This window comes from Pistacia vera, unplaced genomic scaffold (genome assembly GCF_008641045.1).
Source record: "Pistacia vera cultivar Batoury unplaced genomic scaffold, PisVer_v2 Contig124, whole genome shotgun sequence".
NCBI classification, from domain to species: Eukaryota; Viridiplantae; Streptophyta; class Magnoliopsida; order Sapindales; family Anacardiaceae; genus Pistacia; species Pistacia vera.
In genome coordinates this window covers 1,375,167-1,388,911 of record NW_022195293.1, presented here as the reverse complement: position 1 = coordinate 1,388,911, position 13,745 = coordinate 1,375,167, and the positions used below count along the sequence as shown (strand labels likewise).

Sequence of the window (13,745 nt, the reverse complement as noted above, 5' to 3'; positions counted from 1 at the left end):
CTTGAGGAGGAGTGTTGGCGTGAGTTGTATATTAAAGGAATTAGAGTAGTTATAGGAAGTTGGATGGAAAGAAATTATCTCCTTCATACGGTTAGCATAATTATAGGAGAAAAATCTGTATAGAAAATATATCCTAATATGTACTTATAAAACAGAATTGTAACAGGAATAAAAATATAATTGATTGAGAACTTTTTGACAGAATTCTCTTAGGGAAACACGTCTACGAGTTCAGATTTACAACTTATTAATCATCCATTTATAAAATTAGATGAATCTTAGTAATTTATATTTTATACAAGCCTTTCTTAGTCAAGGGAGACATGTGTAGCTCACAATTTAAACTATCCACAATTTTCATCTTATTGAATTATATTTCTCTCCTTTTTCCTTTCACGTAACGTCTCATGTACATGCATATGATGATCCATGTTATCCCTTTTCCAAAAACTGTAATTGCCTTAATGCAATTGAGAATATCGCTCAAGAGCTCATCACCAGATTCATAATATTTATGAACTTCTGCAACATCTTGTCCAATACCATCAAATTTAATCTTTATTGGATTTCTAGCAATTGGAATTAAGAAGAAGAATAATGATTTTGGTGTCTGGGTTCTTCTAGCAACTAATTCAGTTTTCTCTAGTTTTTATTTTGGTGAAGCAAGGCCTGTTTTCATTGTTGGTTTTGCTGATCTTCTTTTGTATAGACCTTCTAAAGGCTAGTTTTTTGGTACATAAGGATTGAATATCCTTGTTCCCCTTTGTTGCTTTTTGTAGTTTGGTTCCTTGGACTTGTCTGAGGAGCTTGGCTTCTAAAGGGAATCCCCTTCTTTAGGTTGTATTCTTTCATTCATTTATAAATTACCGATTATCCAAAAAAAAAAGTCGAATTACGATTGTTAATTTAACAAATGAGATAGAACTAATTAATTAATAAGGTTTCTGCCCGACGTAATTACTTGGGGGAGCATAGCTGCAACCGATGAAAGTTCTGCCATTGTTGCACCTCATCTTGGCGCACCCAATGCGAACCGAGTCACGCCAAACTACCTACGTGTAGAGGCCACAAACCTTGCCTGCAGCACAAGTATTAGAGTTGTAGTCATAATCGGCCTTCTCATCGACCCACAATTTCACAGCATCCGTTCCCAAAAGGTCAGCGCTACTCCATGCAAGGTTCTCACCGTATTTCCCACCACCACCGGAGTGGACGAGAGCGCAATCGCCGATACGTTGATTAGCATAGTTTTGTGCAAAGGCGGCTACCGTGTTGTCCCAAGTCGCAAGCCCAACACCGATGGCTGCACGAGCTGAATTGTGGGCATTGACGTAGTCCTGTTGGGAGTTTTGTGCATGGGAGGGGAAGACGAGGGCTAACCCCATGAGACACAAAAGAGAGAGTGCAATTTTAATTGAAACCATTTTGTTTTGCAAGAATTTTGCAATGCAAAGAAAAATTGTTGAGTGATTGATGAACAAAATGAGAGGATTAGAGGGGTATTTATAGGGGAGAAGACGTGGAAAATTATTGAATCCATTTGCTTGATCAAGTGAAATAGGTAAAAAGGATAAAAATATTAATAATGTCACCTTCAATGAAAGTTTAAATTAAACGTTTTCGTGGTTTGCATTTTGATGAAATCAACTTCAAGTTTTACTTCTAGGAGGAGAAAATTGATAAACATTGGATTGGATTTCTATAAATGACGTGAAACAGTGCTACCATAGCATATGTGTTATGCTTATTTTTCTAAAATAAAATAAATTATATATTTTAAAACATTTTACATTCAAAATATATATGGTCTCTACTGACTTGCTTCTCTTGTTCTATGATTCAGTTTTCACACAATACACCGTTATAATAACCCCATACAAATATATTCTGGTTTATGAAAATTGGATTTTTTTTATTACGGAATTATTGAAAATTTTAAGACCTTAAAGTTATTATAGAGAATGAAATCTAATTAATATTTATTTTAATTTATTGATGTTATCTTGGGATATATTCATAATCAGAAGATGGCAATAATAAGTCTTATTTTCTACATGTGAGGGGAGGACTTTTCTTGATAATGAAAATAAGACAAACATACCAAATAATTTTGTAATTTGAAGACATTATGACAGAGATTACATGTTTATCATGTCATCCGTATTCATCCTACTAAACTTTTTTTTTTTTTTTTAAAAATTTAAAAAAATAAAAAAAAAAAAAAAAAAAAAAATTAATTAAAATAAAAAAAAAAAAAAAAAAAGGTAAATGATTAACATAAAACTAAAAACACTATTGTTTTTTGTTAATGACCCGGGTGTCCGGGGAGCTTACATGCACCTTAACTAATCTTTCGGGATCTTGGAACTATTAATCGGGTAAGAACTCACGTGGCTACCTCTATTAGCATCCGAGGGGAGACTTAAACTCATGACCTCTTGAATAATATACCCAAGAGTCCCTATCAAACCACTCGACTACCCAAAAGTAGTTCATAAAACATTACTCTTATTAACATATTACAATTTGAAAAATTCTTAATGCTTTATTTCTGAAGAACTAGTTTCGTCCATAAATTAAAAGGCAATTAGCACTCAACGAAAATTTCCATGTTTTACGAATAACATGGATTGAGAAACTCGCTATAAAACCCCTCCCTAGCCGGGTATTTCCTAAGTATCCCTTGGCCATTGAGAACCTAGAAAACGCACGCCTAGGAAAGAAGTTTATTTTAAAATCCTATTTAAAGAATAAACTTGTAGTTAAAACATATATATAGATATATGTGTTTAATTTTTTTTTTATTTTTTTTTACTATAATAAGTTCATTGTATAATAAAAAAATATAGTTTCTTTTCTTGGAGTAAATTATGAAATCCATAGTAATACTTACTAGAACATACACACTTTTATAAAATTTACTAGCAATTTGATTTCCTTTATTCATACAACATATTTACTTCATTATAGAACATGGATATAATTACTACATTATGAAATATGAACATAATTACTACACTAAATATTAGCAAAACCATTCAATAGTCATCATTAAAGCATCCCCTCATGCTCATAGCGTCCCTTGGAATCCTCTCCCAACTTCATGCCTTAATCCGTACCTGTAAAACATTTTAAAACATTTCGTGGGGTGAGCGCTAATCGCTCAGTAAGGAATATGGCCATTTATAAACTATTAAGGTTCATTATACAAGTATATTACTTAGGACCTTACCTACCTACAAAACATGACCTTCATTCTTTGACATAACAAGTTCATAAAACATATCATACACTTTGGACTTTTCTCATAAACATAAGTCATAACATAACCATACATAANTTGAATAATATACTCAAGAGTCTTTATCAAACCACTCGACTACCCAGAAGTAGTTCATAAAACATTACTCTTATTAACATATTACAATTTGAAAAATTCTTAATGCTTTATTTTTGAGGAACTAGTTTCGTCCATAAACTAAAAGATAGAAACAGCAGACTTCTTCAGCCAACACTAGTCATTTATTTATGACTATAATCATGGTCCACATGGGCAACTTTCTTAAGCTGACTAGTCATTTACCTCCAAAAATTCATTATCTTCATATCTTGGACTCGTCAATGTAGTTTTTATGAGGCAATTAAAGATAAAAACAGCAGACTTCTTCAGCCAACAGTAGTAATTTATTTATGACTATAATCATGGTCCACATTGGCAACTTTCTTAAGCTGACTAGTCACTTACCTCCAAAAATTCATTATCTTGGACTTGTCAATGTCGTTTTTATGAGGCAATTACAGATAGAAACAGCAGGCTCCTTCAGCCAACACTAGACTTTTCCTTTCCGTAGTTACAGGTATAATTTCCATATTACATCACAAAATTATAACAATTTTGTTGTTTTACTATACAATATTTGTAGAGTTCTCTTTTTTTTTTTCTTTTTTCTTTTTTTTTTTTTTTTGGTACATAAATCTTTTAGAGTTTAAATCACTCAAAAATAGGAATTTCTTATTTTGAGAAACAAAAAAATTGTATCCAGTGCAAATGAAATTACCCATAATTTATGTAGCTAATATTTCATGATTTTCATTTGTGGTTAAAAGTAAACGGTCGCGATTTTATCATATTCGCATGTTTCATGTTCTTATCAACATTGACAATGCATCTAGAAAGTTGATTTTTCTGTTTTTGATTGGGTCCCCAGCCATGGCTCATTAATTAACGGACAAAATTTTAGGAGTGTGGAACATAAATTATGGGAACAGGTTGAGCATAAATGTAGGAATATTTCATTAAAAACGCTTAAGTCAAGAGCATAGATGGACTCGCTGTGCATAATTTACTCATAAAAGTTCATATGGAAGAAAACACGTGTATGCAGACTAAGTTACAGAAAAAACTAGTCAATTATCTCAAGTAAAAAGATCTATAAAATTAGGCATATTGCACAAGATTTGATCTTAATTTTCACTTGATCAGTGTATAATCTTATTCACAATCAAATTTAATTTATATATATGTCATATATATTATTAAATTTGTACACACAAAAATTTTGTATATTTAAATTTTGTTTTATACAAATTGATGTGATATGGTTCTTTAATTGATATATAATCATCTATTCATTTTTCTACTATATCAATTTGTTATGCCTGAAAAAGTAGGGCTAACGCAGAGCCCTGTCAGCATAAGCGGTCAAAGTTTAGGTAAGTCCTATAGCCATTCAGACGAAGCCACGTCGCACGCTGACACAAGCAGCATACTCCTGCCAGTGTAGTGGGTGTGCGCTAGGCTGGTGAAAGGATGGAGACGATCCACATGTCCAATCCTTGTAAGCGTCGAGTAAATCACTCAAGCAGGTGAGTAACGGGACGCAAGGAAGGATTTGCACGGCAATCTGACCCACTCCCTGATTTAGTAATCATTACCTTAACTCATCCCACTATAAATAGAAGGTTCCTCTCCCGTTTGTGGGATTAGCTAATTTCTCTCTGGAATAGCATATAGACATACTCTCTCTCTCTCTCTCTCTCTCTCTCTCTCTCTCTCTCTCTTGTAATCTCTTGTAAGTCAGCTCGCTGAATGCGACCTGACCTCATATATTAATACGATACCAATGGACGTAGGATTCACTTACTTAAGCATCCGAACCACTTTAAACATTGTTCTTCATCTTCTATTCAGTTCAATACCCCCGTACACGTGTGTCTTCTGAGTCAGCTCAACATTTCTCACGTACGGTTAGTTGGTGTCAAAATCAAGCATCAACAGTTTTGCGCTAGAAGGAGGGCTTGATTTAGTATTCATCCTTCATCAGGAGAATTTCTAACTAATCAGTCCAACAGCAAAAGGCTCGCCAATTCGAATCTGAGCGACCCAATCATGGTGAGGAAGAGATCCCCCAGGTACAAGAGGACACTTCATCCGAAGTGCCCCCAGTCCCGCAAAATCTCGTGGAGGATATCCCTTCAAGCTCACGGCTTGATCCAACCGTTATGAGCTACCTGAAGAGGTTCAACAATACTCTCCAAACGGTCAACCAAAGGCTGGATCGCTTGGATCGGGTCGCGCCACCCAAATCAAATGAGATGGTGCCACTACAAAAAACGCCTGCAGGTCACATGAAAGTACGAGAAAGGGCGATAGCCCGTGCCGCACGCACTGCAGCGAGTCAAAGAAAGGGAAAACAGGTGGCGAACAACGGGCCTAGAGGCTCTGAGGGCTCCGAGGGACCAGCGAACAACGATCGCACCCCAGGTAAAATACCCGAGGCGCGCAGACTCGGTGACATGTTACGGCCTGAGCTCTCCCGTGCCACGTCACGCGAGCACTCCCACAAAAGTGCAATCCGGGGAGATTCCTATTATCGCCAAAATGACGACTCTGATCATCGTTGTGCGGGAAGTTTCCACCATCTGCGGGTCAGTTCGCCCCACCGCAGAGGTCAAAAAAGTTCCCCGGACCAGTCAGCGCCATCGCACGACTCTAGCCAACGTGTGTCAAGAGCGGTTGGAACTGCCGGCCGAGGCAAGGAGGAATCCAACCTTCAGACTTTCCTCAACCGTAATCGCGAGGGTCGAACCCGCATTGGGGAAAGCAATCCCCAGATGGCTCTGCTACCTCAGATTGAGGAGCTACAGCGAGCTTTGGATTAGCTGAAGGCTCAGCAAAATGAGCGAGGGCAGGTCACAGAGGCATCTCCCTTTTCTCCGATTGTGTTGGTCGCCCCTCTTCCATCCAGATTCAGAATGCCCGATATGCGGGAGTTCGATGGGAATTCTGATCTGCATGATCATTTGTACCAATTTAACGACATGATGGAACTTCACCAAGTTTCTGATTTGGCAAAATGTCGTTGTTTGGTAGTAACTCTAACTTCACATGCCAAGCGATGGTTCAGGTCATTCCCAGCAGGATCGATCAGCTCGTGGAATCAGATGAGCTCGACATTCTTGAGACACTTCCAAGCAAATAGGAAGTTCTCAATGCCTTTGAGCTACCTCCGCAACATAAGGCAAGAGAGGGATGAATCCCTTCAATCTTACATCGATAGGTTCCATAGGGAACTCTATAAAGTAGCTCATACTCCCAAAGAGTCCGTTCAGACTCTCATCATAGCGGGAGTTCGTCCACAGACAAATCGGTGGAAAGAGCTGCAATCAGCGGACAATGTTTCTCTCACTCGCTTCTACAGCCTTACGTAGAAATACCTCCGTATTGAGAACTCTGTGGTCGTGCCCCACTGCCATGACCCCGACACTTTAGGCAATGCACCAAGTCAAGGGGAAAATAGGAGGGCTAATCGCCGATGGGCTAACGATGATCAGTGAAAAGGAAAGAAGTAGTGGTTTAAGCCCAAGAAGTCTTATGCTCCAGTTTCTCATCGCGATCGCGACAGGAATCAATATACTCCTTTGAATGCATCTGTCTCGGCCATTCTTGACAAATTAGAAGAGGCTGGCCTGCTCGGAGAGCCTAAGCCTATGAAAAATCCCCCTTCAACTAGAAACAGTAAAAAGTACTGTCGTTATTATCAAGACAATGGGCATCACACTGATGAGTGTCGAGCTCTCAAGCAGGCAATCGTAGACCTTATCAAGCAGGGGCATTTCAAAGAGTATATTGACAATTCTGCTCCCGTAAGGGAGAAAAATTGAGAGGAACCGGGTAAGAAGCGTCGTGATCACAAGGGCATCTGTAGCGTGGGGATAATCTTTAGGGGACCACACCTCGAAAGAAACTCGCGAGGTGCCCAAGAAAGATATGCTCACACAGCCCATCACGACCCTATTCATGTGATGAACACGACATAGTGACCATCAAAGGTTCGTAGAGAAAAGGAAATAACCTTCTCTGAAAAAGACACAATCTGATTGCATCAACCCCAAGACGATGCTCTCGTCATCACACCCCAAATAGGGCGCTACAACGTCCACATAATGTTGGTGGATAATGGAAGCGTTGTGAACATCCTATTCCAGCGAGCTTTCGAAAGAATGAAATTGGATGAGGCCGACCTGAAGCCCGCCTCCATCCCCCTATATGGTTTTACAAGGGATTACCTAATCCCTAAGGGAATGATCTCGCTTACAGCCACGCTAGGTGACTTCGACAAGGTGACCAGGGTTACTAAATTCTTGGTAGTGGACTGCCCCTCTGCTTTCAATGGCATCCTAGGGCGACCTCTACTAAGAAACTTCAAGGCAGTCACCTCGATCTACCATCTCAAGATGAAGTTCCCCTCCCCGACAGGTGTAATATCCCACTTGAGGTACGTATTTAAGATTTTGCTGTATTATTTAAAGGATCCTTTGTTTCAACTTCAATTGAGTTTGTGTGTTGTTGCGGTTAGTTGGTTAGCCTTTAATTGAATTGGTATGTTTGCCTTGGTTTTGGTTGAAATTTGGTGAAGTTTGGAAATCCAATCTTCGCTGGGGCGAAGAAGAAGCTTCGCCGCGGTGATGAGGAGCTACACCCACGGGTAGGCTCTGCCGGGTTTCGCCGGAGCGATGGATTGTGCTTCACCGCGGCGAAGAGCCTAACAAAAAGTTTCTTGAGTTTTCTAGAGAATTCTTCTTTTGGGGCACAATGACCTTTTTACCCCTAATTAGCAGGAAAAGTGGGGAGTAAAATGTAAATAAATTTAGTAGAGATTGTGTTTAGATGAGGGTGTATTTGTAAAGAATCAAAGGATATAGATGGAATTTCTAAGGAAGGGCAAGGGCAAAATGGGAAATGATGCTTATAATATGAGCTAAAAAGGGTTAAGTGTAGAGAAACCCTTTAGTCCATCCATTCCACTGCCTCTTCCATTGCCTATTTTTCTCCCAATTTCTCCATCCAATCTTCCAAGATTTCTAAGGGGTTTAAGAGAGCTTTTGAGTAATTTTTGGTAAAGATTTCATCTAAAGCATCCTAAGGTAAGGATTCTTGCTTTAGATGTGAGTTGCTTATACTTATATTGAAGTCTTACTTGGTTGTTATTGTTCTTGTTGTTGTTTTGAGTTGTAGAGAGAGGACAAGACAACAAAGGAAAAGAAAAGTGCTAGAGAAGCCACTTTTTCATAAGGTAAGTAAATCCAACCAAGTTGAGTTTTGAATAAGCTTTTGAGTAGAGATTTAGAGATTGAGTAGAGATGTATGCATGTATAAATATGTATTATGCTTGTTGAGGAATTGAGTTGAGATGAGTAGTTAATTGGTGGTTGTTGGATACACTTCATGTATGAGAAGTGTTTTAATGTGTATTGAGAAATGGAAATTGAGATGAAGTTTGAGAGATGTTGTGTAAACCAATTTGGAAGTGCTTTTCTTGACAGTGATTATGAGTATTTAAGGGAGTTTTCTCCCATTTTGGATGGCTAGAGAATGAGTAATTATAGTAGAGTGTTTATATGCACATGAGTTGCTTGATGAAATGCCTAGGTGAAATCTGCCCTGTCATTGCCGTGACTTTCTAAGTGATTTTTGGGAATTTTACGGATTGAACTTGGCTAAGACCCAAAGTTGTAGCCCTGTCTCTAAGCTTTAAAACGAGACCAAAACCGTAGAAATCCGATGTGTATAATGCAAGTTATGCCCTTTTTAGTGTGACCTGTGCAGAATGATTGTTTAGATGAAATTTTGTATTTGGCATTTCATAGGTGCAGTAGTGAGCATGAGTTATTCATATGCATTTTTATGCACTTAAGAAGTAGCTTGAGACATAGCAGAGAATTTGAGTATAAGCTACTTTAACAGCTAAGAGAAAGAGAGAATGAGCACTAGAGAGCTAAGAGAAAGAGAGAATAGAGTAGGTTGTGCGATGGGGAACCCGTGAGTAATGGGTAGAGTATTCCCGCATGTACGCCGCATTGAGAGAGCGGCATGAGTATGAGAAAGAGTAGTGGTGTAGCCCGTGAGAGTACATGCGGATGAGGGCTATACCCGAGTACCCGAGAGAGAGATTATACACTCACATGGCCAAGGGTTCCGAATCCATGCATAACCAAGTCCGATCGGCTAGAACGAGTAGAGGTCACGTAGAGTGGGAGCGAGTCCTGGCCATGCCCCCAGTAAGATAGGGCCGTGACTGACTAAAGAGTTATTAGAAAAGATTCTAAGGAAAGAGAACTAGAGAGAAGAACCAAGGAGAAATTGAATGAGAAGTTGTAAGGAAAGAATTAGAGAGAGAGAGAGAGAGAGAGAGTTACGGGGATAGATGAGTAGAGGATTTACTTACTGAGCATTGTTTTAGTGCTCACCCCGTTATTTCCTATGTTTTGCAGGATCTAGGTGAGGACACGGTCGAATGGACGTCGGCGCTCGAGGGGAAGCAGTTACACTGTCCACTATGTTTTTGATGACTTTTGTACATATTATAATTTTGTATGAAAATGTAAATGTTTGTAAAGAATATATATTTAATAAAAAAAAAATTTGGGCCCAACTCTTTACACTATTTTATATGTATTTTATTTTGTATATTATACGAGTACTTGAGTAGAAAGTGGTTGTTACAATGGGGATAGGGGAAATAAGCGGATCTCAGCACGCATCTCGCGACTGCTATGTAAGGGCAGTGCAGATGGTGTCAAGGGGAAAGGCATCCCCCGTGGCATTCCCGAACAGGCAATGGCGATCAGTCGGATCGAACCACAGCCAGGCCCAGCCGAAGATAATATGGATCTTCGTATCCAGGAATGCCCTTCCAATGGGTCAGTTGAGGATTTATCTGAAGTGTCAGTCGATTAGAACGAGCCGAGCCGAGTGTTGAGGATTGGAAGCAATCTCGATCCCTAGCTCGCTACTGATCTGACCAACTTCCTTAGAGAAAATATTAATGTGTTCGCATGAACGCATGCCGATATGGTCGGGATTAGCCTGAACATCATTTGCCATGCCTTGAACATCAATAGTGAAGCCAAGCCGATCCACCAGAAAAGAATAGTGATGGATCCAGAACGATATGTTGCCTTAAAAGATGAGGTAGATAGTCTCCTTTGTAATGGATCCATCAGGGAAGCACTCTACCTGAGCTGGGTTGCCAACCCAATTCTAGTAAAAAAGCCTAATGGCAAATGGAGGACCTGCATCGACTTCACCGACCTCAACAAAGTTTGTCCAAAAGACAGCTTTCCCCTACCAAGGATTGACCAGCTCGTGGATGCAACCTCCTGCCACGAGCTGCTAAGTTTTATGGATGCATACTCAGGATACAATCAAATCTCGATGTATGCGCCAGACGAAGAACATACCTCCTTCGTTACAGATCGAGGGTTGTATTGCTATAGGGTTATGCCCTTCGGCCTGAAAAATGCTGGAGCAACTTACCAGCATCTAGTTAATTGAATGTTTTTCGAGCAAATCAGAAAGTCGATAGAGGTTATCTCGATGACATGCTGGTCAAATCACATGTCGCTTTAGATCACATAGCGCATCTCACTAAGATGTTCAACATCCTCCGAAAGTGCAAAATAAAGCTCAATCCTTTCAAATGCTCATTCGGAGTATCCTCAGGAAAATTTCTGGGGTACATGGTAAACCAGAGGGGAATAGAGATCAACCCCGAGAAAATCCAAGCTCTCCTCGACATGAAAAGCCTGACCAATTGGAAACAGGTTTAGAGTCTCAATGGGCGAATAGCGGCACTCAGTCACTTCATATCGAGGGCAACAGATCAATGCTTGCCATTCTTCAACATCCTCAGGGCCAATAAGAAGTTTAAGTGGACTCTCGAGTGTGAACAGGCATTTCAAAGCATTAAAGAGCACCGCGAAAAAACACCTCTTCTGTCCAAGCCTCTCCAGCAGGAAGTTCTTCTACTGTATCTATCCGTCTCTCAGTACGCGGTCAGTGTAGCTTTAGTTCGGGAAGAGCATGGTTCAATGGCTAGTTTATTACGTGAGCAAGCGTCTGTTGGATGCCGAGATGTGGTATTTGGAAATGGAGCGATTGGCTTATGCCTTGCTGATCGCTTCCAAAAAGTTGCGACCTTACTTCCATGCCCACACAATCTATGTAATGTCCAACTACCCACTCAAGCAAGTCCTCCAGAAGCCAGAGGCATCGGGTAAATTGCTCAAGCGGGCCATAGATCTAAGTTAGTTTGATCTACAGTATAGACTGAAAGCAACATCAAAGGGTAGGCTGTTGCCGATTTCATCTCCGAATTCTCATATCATCTGATGAAGGAATCCGAGCAATAGGCCAACGAAGTCACCCAAGAAATTGTTCAGAACCTATCGACCTGGAGCCTCTATGTCGATGGGTCATTGATAATCCTATTTTTCCCTATAATTTTGTATTGAATTTTGATAGGATTTAGGATACTTCTCATGCAATTTGGGCCATAATTGCTACCTAATTCTATTAATTTGTCCTTGCAGGCATAAACGATGATTTTGAGCATAAATGACAGTTTTGAGTATAAATTGTGTAACTTGAGCTTGGAAACTCAGAATAACCTGAATTTAGAAGCTTTGGAAAGCTAAGAAGAAGAACTATAACGTTCATGTTTTGGATTTTTCCTAATTCTGACTGGACAAGGGTGAAAACTTGGCTTGAAGTCGTGAAAAGTACGCGGGGAACTGAAGAAAAATGTCTTTGGATGTGCTTCTGTATTTCTGCCATAACTTGAGCTGTAGACCTCGGATTGTGCTGATTCTTGAATGAACACAAAGATAATTGAACGAGCTATAATTAATATGTTTAACACTTTTCCATATTCATAATCTATAATGCTCAAATTTGGCCCGAAAGTACTTGCCGTGGCAAGGAAAAAGCTTCGCCGCGGCGAAACCTGCATCAGATGTAAAAATAAAACGACGTGTTTTGGCTTGCTAGGGCTTCATCCTTAAGTGAGAGAGGTATAAATTAGAGAGAAAAGAGCTTGGTTCGTCATTTGGGAGGCAACTCATGGAAGGAGAAGATTATTGAAGATTTGGGCTTCAAATTAGAGAAGATTTATCCATATTTTGCTTGTTTTTCAATGATGAATCTTGATTCAAGTTGTTTTTGTTATTTTATTTCGTTTTTTACTATGAACTGAATTGTTTAGCTAGGGTTTGATGTAATCTTGATAAAATGATTCAAATTTATATGAATTGATTTACTTTGAGTTTTAATTTCATGATTGAGTGTTTATCTCTTTTCTTAATGATTTTTGGATGCTTGATCACCATTCAAATGTGTGTTATTTACAATGAGACTGAGAAGTGATTTGTAATTGTGCCTCTTGGGATAAATATCGTAGATTAAGCAAACACTAGAGATAGGTTTAGCGATCTACGAAATCTAGATAGAATTCCATAAATCTTAAAAGACTTTGAACTATTAATCTTCATTTGTTGGGTGCGGAAGCTTAATAGGGATAAGTAGGGAAACATAGCCTGAGAAGGTATGTTTTATAACTTAGGGAATTCGATTTTCAATCAAGGAATTAGAACTTGGGTAATAGATTCTATGATTTGGATTAGCGTATCTAGGTGAAATCAACACCCTAGCATTTTTTGCATTGTTTAATTAGTTAAGTTGTTGGGTTTTGCTTTAATTTCATTTTCATTCATTTTTATTTTGTCACTTTGTATTTAGTTTGATAATTTTCCATTAATCCAATTTATTGTTTCTTCAATTAGGACTTAAACTAGAGAAATCGGTACTTAGTAACACTATCCTCGTGGAAACGATACTCACTCATCACTTTATTACTTTTTACGACTGATGCACTTGCCATATTGCATGTTGTAGTTACAACGCATCAAGTTTTTGGCACCGTTGCCGGGGATTGAGTTTTAAGTTAACATTGAGTTTTTCTATAGTTAGCTAGATTGAAGTTTTAATTTTTGTTTTAAATTTTAAGTTAGTTTGTGATCTCACTTTCTTTCGTTGATTCTGTGCAGTTTATGCGAAGAGCGAGACATCAGCCAGTGGTTCCTGTTGATCTTGAGATTGAGAGAACCACCAGACGACTTAACAGAGAGAGAAGAGAAAGAGAGGACATAGTGGTTGAAACAGAAGAGATAGTTGTTGAAATGGCAGAACCAGAGAACAGGACATTAAGGGAATTCTCAGTTCCCATGGTTAATGGTAGTGGTTCGAGTATTATTAGGCCTATGGTGCAAGCCAAAAACTTTGAGATTAAGTCGGCAATCATTCAGATGATCCAGCAGTCGGTAAGGTTTAATAGAGATTTGAAGGAAGATCCGAATCAGCATATTGCGAACTTCTTGGAAATTTGTGACACCTTCAAGTCGAACGG

The 13,745-nt window shown here is 38.9% G+C and overlaps 1 pseudogene; it reads right to left on the bottom strand.

Annotated features, from left to right (window-relative positions):
• Positions 1-932: 932 nt before the first annotated feature.
• LOC116118385 lies at positions 933-1,461 on the bottom strand (annotated as a pseudogene).
• Between the last annotated feature and the right edge of the window lie 12,284 nt (positions 1,462-13,745).